General features: G+C 27.1%; 1 pseudogene; it reads left to right on the forward strand.

Moving 5' to 3' along the window:
• The window catches only part of LOC136980834 (atrial natriuretic peptide receptor 1-like), a 159005-nt pseudogene that overhangs the window by 33587 nt on the left and 110613 nt on the right, over nt 1–14805 (forward strand).

Consider the following 14805-nt stretch of genomic DNA (forward strand, 5'->3'; position numbering starts at 1 on the left):
AATGTGGATGAATGGCATATGTTGAACAGACAGGAAAATAATGTAAGACGAGAAATCATTTATTGTGACATTGTCGTAATGCCAGGCTACAAGTTTTAATCATATTTTAATTTATTTCATTAAATTCCTACTATTAGTTCACACTCTCCCTATATATATATATATATATATATATATATATATATATATATATATATATATATCTTGTTCAAATTTTCAATCGTTAATAAAATACTTTTTATTCATCCACTCAAGTTCAAATGCATTTTTTTTAAACTTGTAGTGGATGACACTTGATGCTAATACAGTTTTTTCAAATATTAATTCATTAATTAAATTTAATTATTGGTTAATATTACCTGTGGTATCGAAGATGGCGACGGGGAATTTTTTCCCTAGATACTAGACGGCGACGAGGAAATTTTTTTTCCCTACGTTCGAGATGGCCGCGTTTCCGGTAATCTCAAATCAGATTCTCGAGTGATAATTTCGAATCAGATTAACAATGGATAATCTCGAAGTAGAATACCGAGTGATCTAAACGTTCGGGGGCGTACCCGTACTATCTGTCGCATTATGCAAATTAATAAATTTCCCCGTCGCCGTCTAGTATCTAGGGAAAAAAATTCTCCGTCGCCATCTTCGATACCACGGGTAACATTAACCTAATTATTAATACTTTAAATAAAGTTTTAGCAGTTTGTAATGAAAATTGAAATCAACAGACAGTAGCTCAATCGGTAAAATGCAAGGATTTCAGTATTTTTCACGTGAAGGTGAAGAATGCGAGTTCAATTCTTGCGAAAATCGATAAATTTTTGAAAATTTTTGCTTTAAGTAGACGTTTTATCCAAACGATTTTCGAGAGCGAGTTAGCAGTTGTGGCTTAGTGGTTAGAATGAAGGATTTTTCTCAAAAAATAAAATTGAAGAAATTTTATGCTTTGGGTTCAATTCCGATTTCTCTTTCTATTTTGCCACTTAATATTGTGATTCTGTCATATGTATATACATATTTATGTTAATTGTAATTATTTAATAAAAAGTAACTAAAATAAAATTTTTCTTTGTTGACCTAAGTAGTAATTGACTTTAAAAAAATTTTTTTTTTATATTACTTGTTTAAAATATATGTTCTCCATCTGAAATTAGTAGTGTCTTGCCCCTGTACATCACACTTTTCCTGTCAGCAATAGAATCCTGCCCCTAAGAATTCCATATCTTGTCTCCTCTTTCATCTATGTAACTCCGTTCTCGAGATTAAGGAAAGACAGACAGACAGACAGACAGACGACGGTGGAAATTTACAGTCTATAACTTTTGAAATTGCAGCCCAAAAGGAGAATGTTTGAAACTAGAGTATGGCTTTGGAAGAGAAAGTTTGGAAATGAAACTGTGTAAGTGAGAAAGTATCGATAGAGGTTAGTGAATCGAGACTGAGATGATATGGTCTTCTTATGAAATGCGGAGAATATGAGGAAGATCATGATAAAATGATCAATACCAGGAAAAGGAGACAGAGGAAGTGGAGATAGAGTGATTGTGTGGCAGAGAAGAAAGAAGTTGAGAATGAATAATGTTATGATGAACTGAAGAAAATGTATCAGCTAAAACGAATCTAATTAAAATGAGATTATTCTTTATTGAAACTTCATCATTATTATTCTTATGAATGACAGAGTTCTATAAAGGAAATAATAAAAAAATACTGAATATAAATGTAACGTAGCTTGCAGGACTTTCTTGCAGGAAGAGCAAGATTTTATCATTTCAAAATGTATGTAATTTACCTCCGATAGCAATATACAAATCGAATCGATACAGTTTGAATGAACTTTGATAATAGCTTTATTATATATATATATAATAAAGCGAAATTCTATAAAGAAAAGTTAATCATCTGCAAACAATCTCTTATTAGTTAGTATTGATCTAAGTTTAAGTCTTTATTAATAGTCTGAGTGCAATTTAAAGTTTTATTGTTAGGAAATAAAATTATTTTTTAATTTTAATGACGTTTCTCATATTTAAATATAATTATTTTCCTCCAAAATAAAACTAAGAAAATTTATATAAAAGATTAAAAAAAAGATTTGGAAAAATTCTGATTAATGAAAAAAATAAAATATAATATATTACGTTGAAAAGAATATAAGCTGATCAATCTTTTAAAATTAAAGTAGATTTAAATATATTAATCAAATAAAAATCTAATAATAAAATGGTTTGCATTAAAAATGGATATTTAATTTCATACTCAAGCTTCTACTTGTTCAGCAAAAGTATATTGAAATGGAACTCCGAAATAAAAGTAATTTAAAATTAATTTGAGTTATAATTAAATTAAAATTTATGCAATCATAATAAAGAATTGATACGGTTGTAAAACGAGCTGCTGTAAAGGGAGAATCTTCAATACTATATATACAGTCGAACCCCCGTTTATACATTTGTCAGTTATACAGTACGTATTTTGCGTGAAAAACGTATACACGGGGTTAGTCTATAGTTCACACATTAAAGTTTACGCGAAAGTATTTTTTAAAATTATCTAACAGGGCTTTATACAAAACGAGGAAACCCGGATTACTTAATTTTTGATCATTTATTATACGGTTTTTAACGCTTTGATTTGTTTAAATAATAAAGTTCAATAAAAATTAAGCTGTATTTCTTAATACACAAGAACTGCAGTGAAATGAATTCTTTATGACCTCCAATATATCAGGCCTGAACCAAATGGCTTAATAGGATAAGTCAGAGAAACATATGGATGATCAATTAAAAACTTTCTATGGGAAACCGGAATGTATTAAGATGTATGGTGTAATTGTAAATCGATCAACACTTGGATGATCAGCCAAGATCAGAGAGTGCCTCACCAGAGGATTCAACGAGAAATTGGCCCCGTATTTAAGTGCTAGGCCCCTGACACGAACCCTCAATCAACTAGTAGTGTTTAGTGACTTTTATCCACTCAGCCCGTGATTTTATACACAGACCAGTAACCAAATGGCTTGCTAGAAAACATTAAATGATTTTAATTGTTATCATAAACCTTATAATATTTATATAATTGAAATTCAAACTTTTATAATATGTTTAATTTTATAATAGACGATTTAGTTAATATATTTTACGAATGATGTTAAGTAAACTTAAACAAACTCTTAAAACTGTTCACTTGATCTTTCAACCGGAAGACATGTTTATTATTTTAAGGTTTAGTCGTAAAGTTTCTGTACTCTAAATAGATATACTATTTATATATTGAAGAGAGAGTGTAGTAATTAGAAATAGTATTAAAGACGATTATCGATTTTATAATTCAGTAAATCCCTTTTAATCTGAGTAATTCTATAATGAATTTATCATAAAAAATAATCATCTCTTTAACAATCATCCCGGAAATCAAATTTAATTAAAATTCACAACTTGTAATTCTTCTCTCCGCAAAGAATACGGTAGTTCACTATTTAAATTTAATTATATTACTAATAATTCTCTTTTTTATGTTTCTTATTTATACTCTAGAATTTAATATATTTAATTTTATTAAAATTTGATATAATTTAGATTAAAAGTTATTAAGTTTTTCAAATTTTTTCGCATGTTAGAAGTATAACTTTCTCTCCTTAGCTATAAAATTATATGAATAAAAGTAATTTTTTTATTATTATTTATCAATTTGTTTATGTTATTCATTAATAAATATTAATTATTAATGTATTATTGAAACTTCTCTTATAAAAAAAAGGGTTGAGGGTGTTATGGGTTCTTAACTTAGATTCTTACGATCCTACTGATCGTCCTTTATATCCACTTAATATTTATAAAGTTATAGTATTAAAAAAACGAATTTCTTTAGAAATTCTTACTACATTTTCATAATTATCTAAATTAAAAATCGAAAATTTTCTATACTTTTTGCGAAAATTTAATTTTCTTTCCATTCGAAGACAGTAATCTCAATTACTTTAAAATTATGAAGACACGAAACGTGATATTAATAGAAAAAAAAATTATTTTTAATACATTCTTTTATCTTTTTTTTATAAGTAATTTATAAATAATTTTAGAATAAAACAAGAGACGTAATTATGATTAGGTCCCCTTATAAGACCTCAAATTTTCAAAAATCTTTTATAAATTATTAATTAAAAATACTTAAATTTTTTGACAAATTTAATACAGTTTTTAAAGCTATTTTGTTTTTTAAAGCCTTTAAAAGATAAATAGTTCGATTCTCTCTCTCTCTCTCTCTGAGAGGACCTAATTATGATAAACTGTATGTTTCTGCATTCAATAAATAAGGTCTGTAAATTATTTTTAGCTTACTTTCATCAAAGACGTTTGCTGATATTTTTAGTCTTTAAGAATAACGTCGAACAAGAGAATTTGCATTACATCAATATTGACAGTTTTCATGAACAAGGAAAAAAAAAATTACATTCCGACCCAGTCATGAGTAAAGAAGAAAAAAGGAAAAAAGAAAAATATATTCTTGAATAATCCAATCTTCGAATGGAAGTTTTCTATTCAATTTGAAATAAAAAAAAAAAAAACTTCTGTTCGAATTAACAATTATGCATTTATTTTTAAAGAGTAGATGCATAATTATATTCGTTATAGAAGAATTTTAATCTGTCAAGAAAAAAGATGGATTCTTCTATTATAGTTTTATAATTTGGAAATAATAATAATTTAAATTGACATTTATCAAATAAAAAAAAAAAAAATTAAAATACCATCATTGAAGCAAAAGCTTTAATAACACAGCTTTAAACAATTGGAAATAGTCGATTTAAATAATAAATTTCTTAAATTTAATTATTTTTTATTAAAATTTATATATTTTATTGCAATACTTTCACTTTTTAAAATGCTTATTAATTAATTATAAAGTCTTTAGATGTAAATACGATAGAAACATGTAAACGGCATAACCCCCTCCCCCAAGAATTTTACATATTTGGACTTAGGACACCTTAAAACATCGAGGAATGCAAAAGAAATTCGGGAGTTAATTTCTGTATGTATGGATGTTAGGGTGTGCGTGTGGCACGATTTTGTTCACCCTATTTGAAGCTTAATAACTCCTGTGCTTTTTGTCGAAAGTTTCTCAAATTTGGCAGGGAGGTTTGTTTATTAGGGAGATTGATACTATTAAATTTTGGAGATTAAAGGTCGCGAGGTGGGAAGATAATAGGGGTCATGTGTATCTTCAGTAGGATCGGAATTAATGACGATTTTACTCGTTTATTAGCATTTACAATTTTTTTTTTCTTTTTTTTTATAAAACCCATTCCTACTCTTAAAATTAAACTTTTTGCTATTTTATAATAGTTAAAAATTTAACAAGTTTTAAAATAAAATATGATAAAAGATGGCGCCACTAAAATTTTAAATGTTACCGGGAAAGTTGAGCAACTCGTTGCTGGTTTATTTATAATAAGAAATGAGATAATTGATTGATATTAATTTTTTTTAGTTTAAATTTTATTTCTAAAGCTTCTGGGAAGGCTCTATTACCTGTACATAACCCTCATAAGTACGTCACAGTAACTGTATATTATCGACTTCAATTTTGACAGCCATAACAGCCGTGTTTTCAATACTTTAAAAATTAAGCTTTATTATGTCATTAACACGTATTTCTATCATTATTATTGAAGTTCCGTTGGAAATCCTTTAGGTAGTACGGGTGCGTGCCAAACCAGAAATTAGGTGGCTTTTGTATATCGATTGGGACCTTTTGTAAGCCAGCTTGGTACCAGCTAGTTACCAAGGAGCTAACTACCATCTTGGTAAGCCAAGCCACGCTGTTCCAAGCTGCTACAGCTTGGCTTGGCTTACATACCTTATGTGAGGAAATAGCGGGCATAACAGGTACCAAGCTGGCTTACAAAAGGTCCCAATCGATATACAGAAGGGACCTAATTTCTGGTTTAGCACGCGCCTTTTCCAACCAAAGGGCCAAGCGCAGCACCCCATTATTATTCATTTATAAAGTTGTACGAAGACTTATTCGTTATCTAACATACAGGGTAACTGTGTAATTTATAAATGCAAATTCACTAAAATTCTACATAAAATATATATTATGCATAAGTACTTAAGACATTTAATAATTTAAATAATGACTTTTACGTTAGTTTTTAGATAATATTTTTACACTTAAAATAAATCCTGATTATATATAATTTTTTACAATAAATTTATACACATGAAATTTTACGTTTGATTTGATTTAATTATAATTTAGCCACAAGCCACAACGTAAATGAGATTTAATAAAAACAAAATGAAATTATTATAAATTAAATTCAAAGAACAGAATAAATATTTAAATATAAACGTTTAATTCTTTTCATTTTCTTCGGAATATTTTTAATTTTCTAAAATGGTTTCCTCTTTTTTTTTGTTTCCTTGGATTACGTTTTATCTTAATGTTTTTCAGTGAATATTGTCGATATTTTAAGAAGTTTAAAGACAAATTTTGCTTAGTAAAAGTCAAGAAGTTCTAGAATTTTCTAACTTTAAGCTCATTCAAATCTTATATAAAGAGTTGCAAAGTTATCTCTATTGAAGAACAAACATTTTTTCCTCTTTATGTTTTTTCCTATTTACGTAAACTTTCACTAAATTTATTCAAGTAAGCAATAAACATTTTTTTTTTCTTTCCAATTTGCATGACCTATTTTTTTATTTCTTAGTAATGTTACGGTTGATTTCGTGTCATAAATGTATTCCATGCAATGGTCTTATCGAAAAATTGTTTTGAATATTTTCCGAATCTGATAGTTTCAGCGTTGTAACCATGGGTTTGAAGGTTCGTGTAAATCGTTTCCTTTTTTTCCCTGTTACTATTTTAAGTGTAAAAACAGTAATTCACTTCTTGAAATATTGGGATTGAAGTATTAATAGAAACTTCATATTTAGCACCTTGTTTTTTGGTCTTAGTAGTAGTCTTCCTTCTGTTTAACTGAATACAAATATATATATATATATACTTGTGTATATTCATAAAAAATTGACTGTATATAGTTGACAGAGCTTCTAAAGGTTTATATTTAGATTGTTATAGGAAAGGTATAAAGTAATTTTACTATTTTTTTCATCTTTGGAAGCGGAAATTAGGCGGAAGTCGCTTGAGTGAAAGGTCTTAACACAGGAAATAGACGTTGTAAAAGCATTTTTTTTTTACGAACACAACTAAATTACAGTTAACAGAATTGTTTTTTTTTATCATAAATTTTAATGTTTTCTATGTATTCACAATAAGATTTAGTGATGAACATATTCTACACAATCGATAAATTATCCCGTGTTTTATAAATTAAGTTACTTTATGAAACTTTCGAAATTTTCTAAGTTTAAATTTTTTCTACAACAAATTAAACGTGTAACATGTGGTTATACATTAATAAAGAGAAGGACTTCTTTGTATTTAAATTTAAAGAAAAAAGCTTCACTAATTATTATTAAAGTTCACTAAAGGATTAAATCTTGTTTAACAGGGGAGTGACAGACTTTAATATAATTTATTACAAGAAAAAAAGTTACATGAAGTAATTAGTCAGTATTTAACATACACATTACGGAGAATGTTTTTATAATCTACAAATAATAATCATTGCTTATTATTGTAAAGTTATATTTTCTGGTAAATAGTTTTTCCTTATATCTATTGATCGTGTCGAAACTGTATAATAAGTAAGGCTAGGACACCTAGTCTTACTTATTGTATAGTCGTAGCCTTACGTACTAATCCTAGCTTTATTAATAAGAAATTATTAACAGTAAAGTAAAACAATGACTGTTTCGTTAACGTATATAAGATTATCTTCTATTACATTTAATAATTATGTTTAGATTTAAATTATTTGATTGTAACAATATACTTAAAATTTTTAACAATAAAGAAGAAAGTTTGTAAGTTTGTTCTTTATACATTTCGATACGGTTTGAGCAAATAAAACGAATCTTTTCAGGGAACATCCTCTCATCCAGGAGGAAGTCAATGACTACTTTTGGTCGAATTTAGCAGGTTCCCTTCTATTTGACATCGAAGATAATGGCATTCGAATAAGAAAATTATTTAATACAAAATTACCGGTGAGCATAATGTACTTTTTTTTGAGGTTTTCGAGGGTCCCGAGTTTAAATATTTGGTCCATTTACGCGAAATTCGATTAGCTGACTGATTACTATTTCGTATTCGCCTATAAATGGCATATGAGCGTTAACATTAGAGAAAAGTTTTGATGTGAATTATCTTCTAGTGAAGGCGGAAGTCAACGACTATTTTCTATTGAGAAACGTCAATTCCTGTTTGCGTGATCAAAGAAGTTGCACCATTCCGTGCCAACCGAATATTTCCATGGTGCCGAGCGTGAATCTTTGGTCAATTTTCCTCGAAATCTAACTGTTTATTTGTTAATATTTAAAAAAAGAAAATTAATTTAAATGCCATTGATTTGGTTTTTTCTTCTTAGAAGTCAATTTTTGTTCGTTTTTATTTTGTTTTCCTGCACTCTCCTGTTAATAATTTATTTAACAACTCGACCATTCGCCCACCAAACTTCAATTTTATAAATATCAATTTAAATGTTTAAACAAATATCTTCAATAAATATTAGAAAATAAAACTTAAATATTTACCTTGTCTACAATAAATTCAGACTGTACGGAAAATTTTCTAGTTTTGTTTAAAATAAAATAGCATTAATTGTCAATTGTTCAATTTAAAATCAGTTCATTCAACAATAAGTCGCAAACTGAAGTGTAAAAATTTAATTTTTTAAATATCAACAAATTTAAATGAAGTTTTTAAATAAATATTTTACGCCGATTTACGTCGTTCAATTTGTTTCTTTTTACACATAGCCTATAGTTTTCTAAAATTATATAACCTAGCTCTATATGTAAGCATTATAAATCAAAGGTGCTATAAAAACTCTTCGAAATCTATTCTTTCTATATACAAAGTATTCAATTAAAAATTATCACGACCCTTTCTTCCTTCACAGAAAGAAAAAATAGAAATGGTGGAACCGTAAATCAACAAAATTAGGTACATAACTAGGGGACTTCCATCCCCTAGTATACTAAATTATTTGTGATTTTGAAAACGTGCCTTTCTATTTAAACAAAATATCGAAAAATAAAATAAAATTTTCTATTTAATTTTTTACCCTCTAAATACGATTTTTAACTTATTAACATTTATATTACAATTATTAATATTACAATGTTGGAAGATAGGAGAATTACTAATTTTTAATCTTACAGCGGCTAGATGTTCCGACAATCTGATTTTTAATTTTCTTTTAGTTTCACCAACATAATAACTGGGGTTGTTACATGTGCATTCTAATCTGTAAACTACTCCATCTTCTTCCAATAAATCTTTTTTGTTGTTAGTACTTCTTACAATCATCAGTTCCGATAACCTATTATTTTGGGATGGAGCCAATCTAATTAATTTTTGATTAAGAAACTTATTATATTTTTCATAAATACCTTTGATATATGGAAAGGATACATACTGCTTTATTTCTAGACGTTGTTTAACTTTAAATCTATTTTTAAGAAATCTATTGTACCATTTAGTTAATAATTTTCTCGGATATCCATTTAAGATGAATTTCCTATGTGTGTTTACAATCTCTTTATTCCTTTGGTCTATATTCGTTGTTGTAGAAAAAATCTTTGTTAATTCCATTAAATATACATTATATTTTTGGTTTAAAGGACAATATGATTTGAAATTAATTACTTTTTTCGTATTACATGGTTTTTCAAACTTACAATATTCCAAATGATCATCAAAACGTTTAATTGTTATATCCAAATAATTTAACTGATTATTTAATTCGTGCTCTTGAGTAAATTTAATATTTGGATTAATGTTATTAGCTTGTTCCAAGATTTGCAAATTTGTTGTTACAGCACTATTATATGTAATCAGAATGTCATCAACGTACCTTGCAAAAAACTTTATGCTAGTTAATTTTGACAACATTTTATCTACGTCCAACATATAGATCTCGGCTAATTTTGGCCCTATTACAGAACCCATAGAAATGCCATTGGCTTGACGGTAGAAATCTTTATTTACTGTAAAATAATTATTATTCAATGTGAAGATTATTAAGTCTTTCAGATAGTCTGATACACCATACTTAAATAAACTTTTCTTAATCATGTCCTTACTAATGGACGGGTACATAGAAGTTATATCCAAACTCATAAGTTTATAATTCAACATAATTTCTCCCTTTTGTAATCTTGATATTAAATCATCTGCATTTTTTATGGTATATTCTAAGTTTGGTATATCCTGTAATAACGTTTTTATAAACTTTTCTAAATTATATAATAATGTAAATGGAAAATCAATAATTGGTCTACATTTATTTTGCTTATGAGTTTTAATTCTAACATTTAATTTTGGAATTCTTACGTTTTCTTTCTGAAGTATGCCTTTACTTTGATATGGCGTAATATAACCATCTTTAACCAGGTTCTTTAACTTCTTAGTCAATGCTTGTTGTATTTCCATAAATGGGTCGTATTCCAACTCTTCAAAATTTGCCTCCGATACAATTTCTTGTTTCTTAATTTCTAATTCATGTAGATCCATAATAACTATTTGACTTGACTTATCAGCTTTTAATAAACATAAATTATATTTCTTTAAAAATTTCTCAATTCTATTATATTTACCTGTATAGTATTTTGCTTTACGATCTAAAATGTACCCGTCTTTAACTTCTAGTTTCGTTAAATCTTCACATATTTTAATTCGAAGCTCCTCCTTTTCTTCTTTTTTAAGATTACATTGAAATATTACATCTTCTATATCTGCTATGGCATTTATTATTCTATTAGAAAAAGGAAAATTCATACCAGCACCATACGACAAGAATCGTGTAAAATCTTCCGGTATTTCTTTATTAGACAAATTCAAGACTAAATTTCTTTGCCATTCTAATTTCTTTTCTTCTGGTGGATAATCAAAGCGTTTATACAACTTAACGTTTAAAGTTACATTTTTCCTTTTTAAATCTCTTTTAAAAACTTTAATCTGTTTAGATATAAAACTAATTGATTTACCTTTCTTCCTGATAACTGATTTGATTATTAATCTCTCTATCTTCCATATATCTTCTTTACAAATGTATTTCCTAATAGATTTTCTTAACTGGAGTGTTCTTGAAGTGGTTTCCTCCCGAAGATGACATTTAAAAAACTGTATATCCGTGATGAATCTTTTCCTCTGCTCATATAATTCCTCCAACCTCCGATCCAAATCCATCTTTCTTGACCAGCTGAATATTCAAAATAATTATCAAAGCGATGGAGTCAGAATTTATTTTTTTAAAATTTTACTTGTTAAAAGTATACGGAAAATTATTTCCTTTCTATTCCGACTTATGGATCTCAAATATAACTAAAAAATTTCGAATACGGGAGTGTTAACAGCGGAATGCTGGGAAGTCTTTGTAAATCATTTAAGTGGTTTTCTCCACTGAGTTACTGTCGAGAAATGAGCTTTGTAATGTTAAACCTACTGAAGAGGCCTGGTAAAGGCGAAATGCATTTAGGAGCATTGTTAAAGTAATAAATGATATTTTTTCTCTGCGAATTAATTTCGTTTTAACTTTTTATTAACTTTAAGATTTTTTAAGTTCATTTTATAAATGTTTTGAGAAAAATTTTTTAGTTATATTTGAGATCCATAAGTCGGAATAGAAAGGAAATAATTTTCCGTATACTTTTAACAAGTAAAATTTTTAAAAAATAAATTCTGACTCCATCGCTTTGATAATTATTTTTAATTTTTTAATTTTCTAATCCCTTAATGGCACATGTTGAAAATAAAACAAAACAACTGAATATTAACCTGTTGATGTCAAGCGGATGAGTGAAGAGTCTCGAAAAGTACACACAAATATCCTCAATTCCTCTCGAAAGGCCTCAAAATTATATTGAGATTTTTTTTAAAATAATTAAAATTTCATTCAATTATTTAAGTTAATTAAAATAACTTTCACACTGAGTACTATTTTTCAAATTTTATGTCATTTAGCATATAAAAGTAAAGCGTAATTATTGATATGATAACGTTATAATATAAGTTTATCCTCATAGCACTAGAATCGATAAAGAATTTTAATATTAACAACTTTTAAAATAAATAAAATTCATAAATAAATGTAATAACACTAAAATTTTAAAGAAACTTTATAAGTTTCTATATTTATGTTTATTAAAAAAGATTTAAAAGAATAGTCAATAGCACATTAATGAAATTTCAGCTACGTTTCCATAAAACAACAAAAAACATTCTTGTACAAAATCAATGAATATTTGTATTCATTATTATGAAAAAAAAAATGTACTTCGTGTGGTCAACAAATTACAATACGTCGTCTCACCCTATGACGTATATTTGAAAAACTAGAGCGAAAGTTTTGGAAAATTATCAAAAGAACAGCAGGCGATCAACTGATTAAATTATCAAAACATCATCACCTAATGCTGATTTTCACGACAAGTAATATTAATGAAGTAGATTTAAAATCGTATAAGTTTGAAATGTAACGTCAAACAGAAGGATAAATCTGTTTTATAACTTTTATACATACGAAATTAACAAATTAAAATATATTAAGAGTGCAAATTTAAGCATACAGTTGTTGTTATAGAAAAAACTTTCCGAAATTTTTACGCATAAATTAAATTAAAACGGAGCAATTATTTATTGTAACATCGTCACAATACCGCGCTCCAATTTTTAATCATATTTTTAATTTATTTCATTTAAAATATATGCTCTCCACCTCAAATTAGTAGTGTCGTGCCCCTGTACATCGTACTTTTCCTGATAACAGTCAAGCCGGTGATCTATGTTACTCCTTTCAGGAGAAAAATTTTGAATTGAAATCACGTGACTTCTGTTCTATATCGGAAGTTCGTATATAGTTAATCGGGGCATCTTGTTCCTAATCTTTCCATATCTGTTCTCGATTTTCATGTATCTAATTCCGTTCTCGAAATTATGGAACGGGAAACGGACAGACAAACGACAGTGAGAATTTATAGGTCTGCAAATTTTTCAAATTGCAGCCCAATAAGGAACACGAAATAAAAAAAGATAAAAGTAAAAATAAACAACAAACATCTGTATTTCTCAGATTCACAACTGTACACCTACTTTTGCACCCGCCGTATATAATTGTTGATTTTAAGATGGTTTATAATTATACAAATGATCAAAAATGTAATAACTTTACAAGATAACTACGATAGTCTGCGTAATAATTATGATTCTTAATATTAATCTTGCTTTCAATCATTATCGAAGACACATAAAACTCCCTTATAAAAGCACGACGCTTTGTTAACAAATTTAATATCTTACTTTTAATTTTAAACCGTAAAAAATTTATATATTAATAATAAATATAACTGTAATAATAATATAAATATTCTTAATATAAACTTCAAATTTTTAAAGTTAAAATTACATTTGTATGTAGGGATATTGGCAATTAAAACTAAGGATAAATTGGTACATTCACATATTTTGATGGTTAAAAAATTATTTATTTTTGTATCTGAAAGTAGAAATTATATACTAAAATATGATTCATTTATAAAAAAAAACATTCGATAAATCTGTCATTATATTTTATTTAATAATAAATATAAACAGAGAAATGAAAGTGATTCATTGAGATTATGCGAGAATATTTTTTTCGTTTGTTTGTAAATTGACAATTCTTTATCCTAGTGCTTAATTTAAGTAAATTTAATCTAAAAATATTATTTGAATGAGTTTCGAAGTCATTTCATACGGGTAACAATTAGAGACTCGTGTTCGATTCTGATTAAATTTATCTATTCGCCCTTTGAAAGTGATGAGGAAATTACTCATCCTAATGAATGAGACATACACAATTTAAAGTTAAATGTGTCATTTATCCGGTATTTGAATCGAATTTTAAATGTCAAATTTTTATTAGAATAAAATTTTGTTTTTAATTCGAAGTTATAAAGGTTCTGAATTTAAGAAATTCTAAAAATACATTCGAATTTTTAATTCCAGACAATATGAAAATTAATTTACAAGTATTGCTAATCGAGGGTTTTAAAGCCAATTGCTAATTTGTTTATGTATTACGTAATGATGGATTATACTATAATTTTTAATAATTCTTTTCTTATATATCAGATATATTAAATTTTATTTACTTTTATAGGAGAAGATGACACGATTTGAATGAGCCGCTGACATTACCAATAGCGGTAATACATAAAATAATATAGCTGTTTAACAAGAGATCATCAGTCATGTTAAATTACATGATTGATGATCTCTACATAGTTTAGTATATTATTATAAAGTTGAGTTAAACTTCCTACCATACGTGTTTCAACACCTTCGCTTCCGATTTTATCAATTAACTTATAGAAATAGAATATAAATATAGACATTCTATAAGTGTGTAAGCAGTCAAAAACTTAGTAATTTTTCAATTAATTTACTTGCTTAAAAAATTCTCCTAATTTTATGTAAATAAGTAATATAAATACAATTAAATAAATAAAATATTTAATAAAAATTTACGTACAGTCTAAGGGCCAGGACACACAAACATAAAAGGTATTGTACAGTACGTTATACGCGACGTCTGTACAAAAGTATGTTTGTCGTGTACGCTCGCGTGTACAGGCTTAAGAGGAAAATTATTGGGAAGCAATTTTAAAATTGCACACCTATAAACTCCCACAA

The sequence above is a fragment of the Centruroides vittatus genome, unplaced genomic scaffold (assembly GCF_030686945.1).
Source record: "Centruroides vittatus isolate TY-2023 unplaced genomic scaffold, ASM3068694v2 contig_726, whole genome shotgun sequence".
Lineage (NCBI taxonomy): Eukaryota > Metazoa > Arthropoda > Arachnida > Scorpiones > Buthidae > Centruroides > Centruroides vittatus.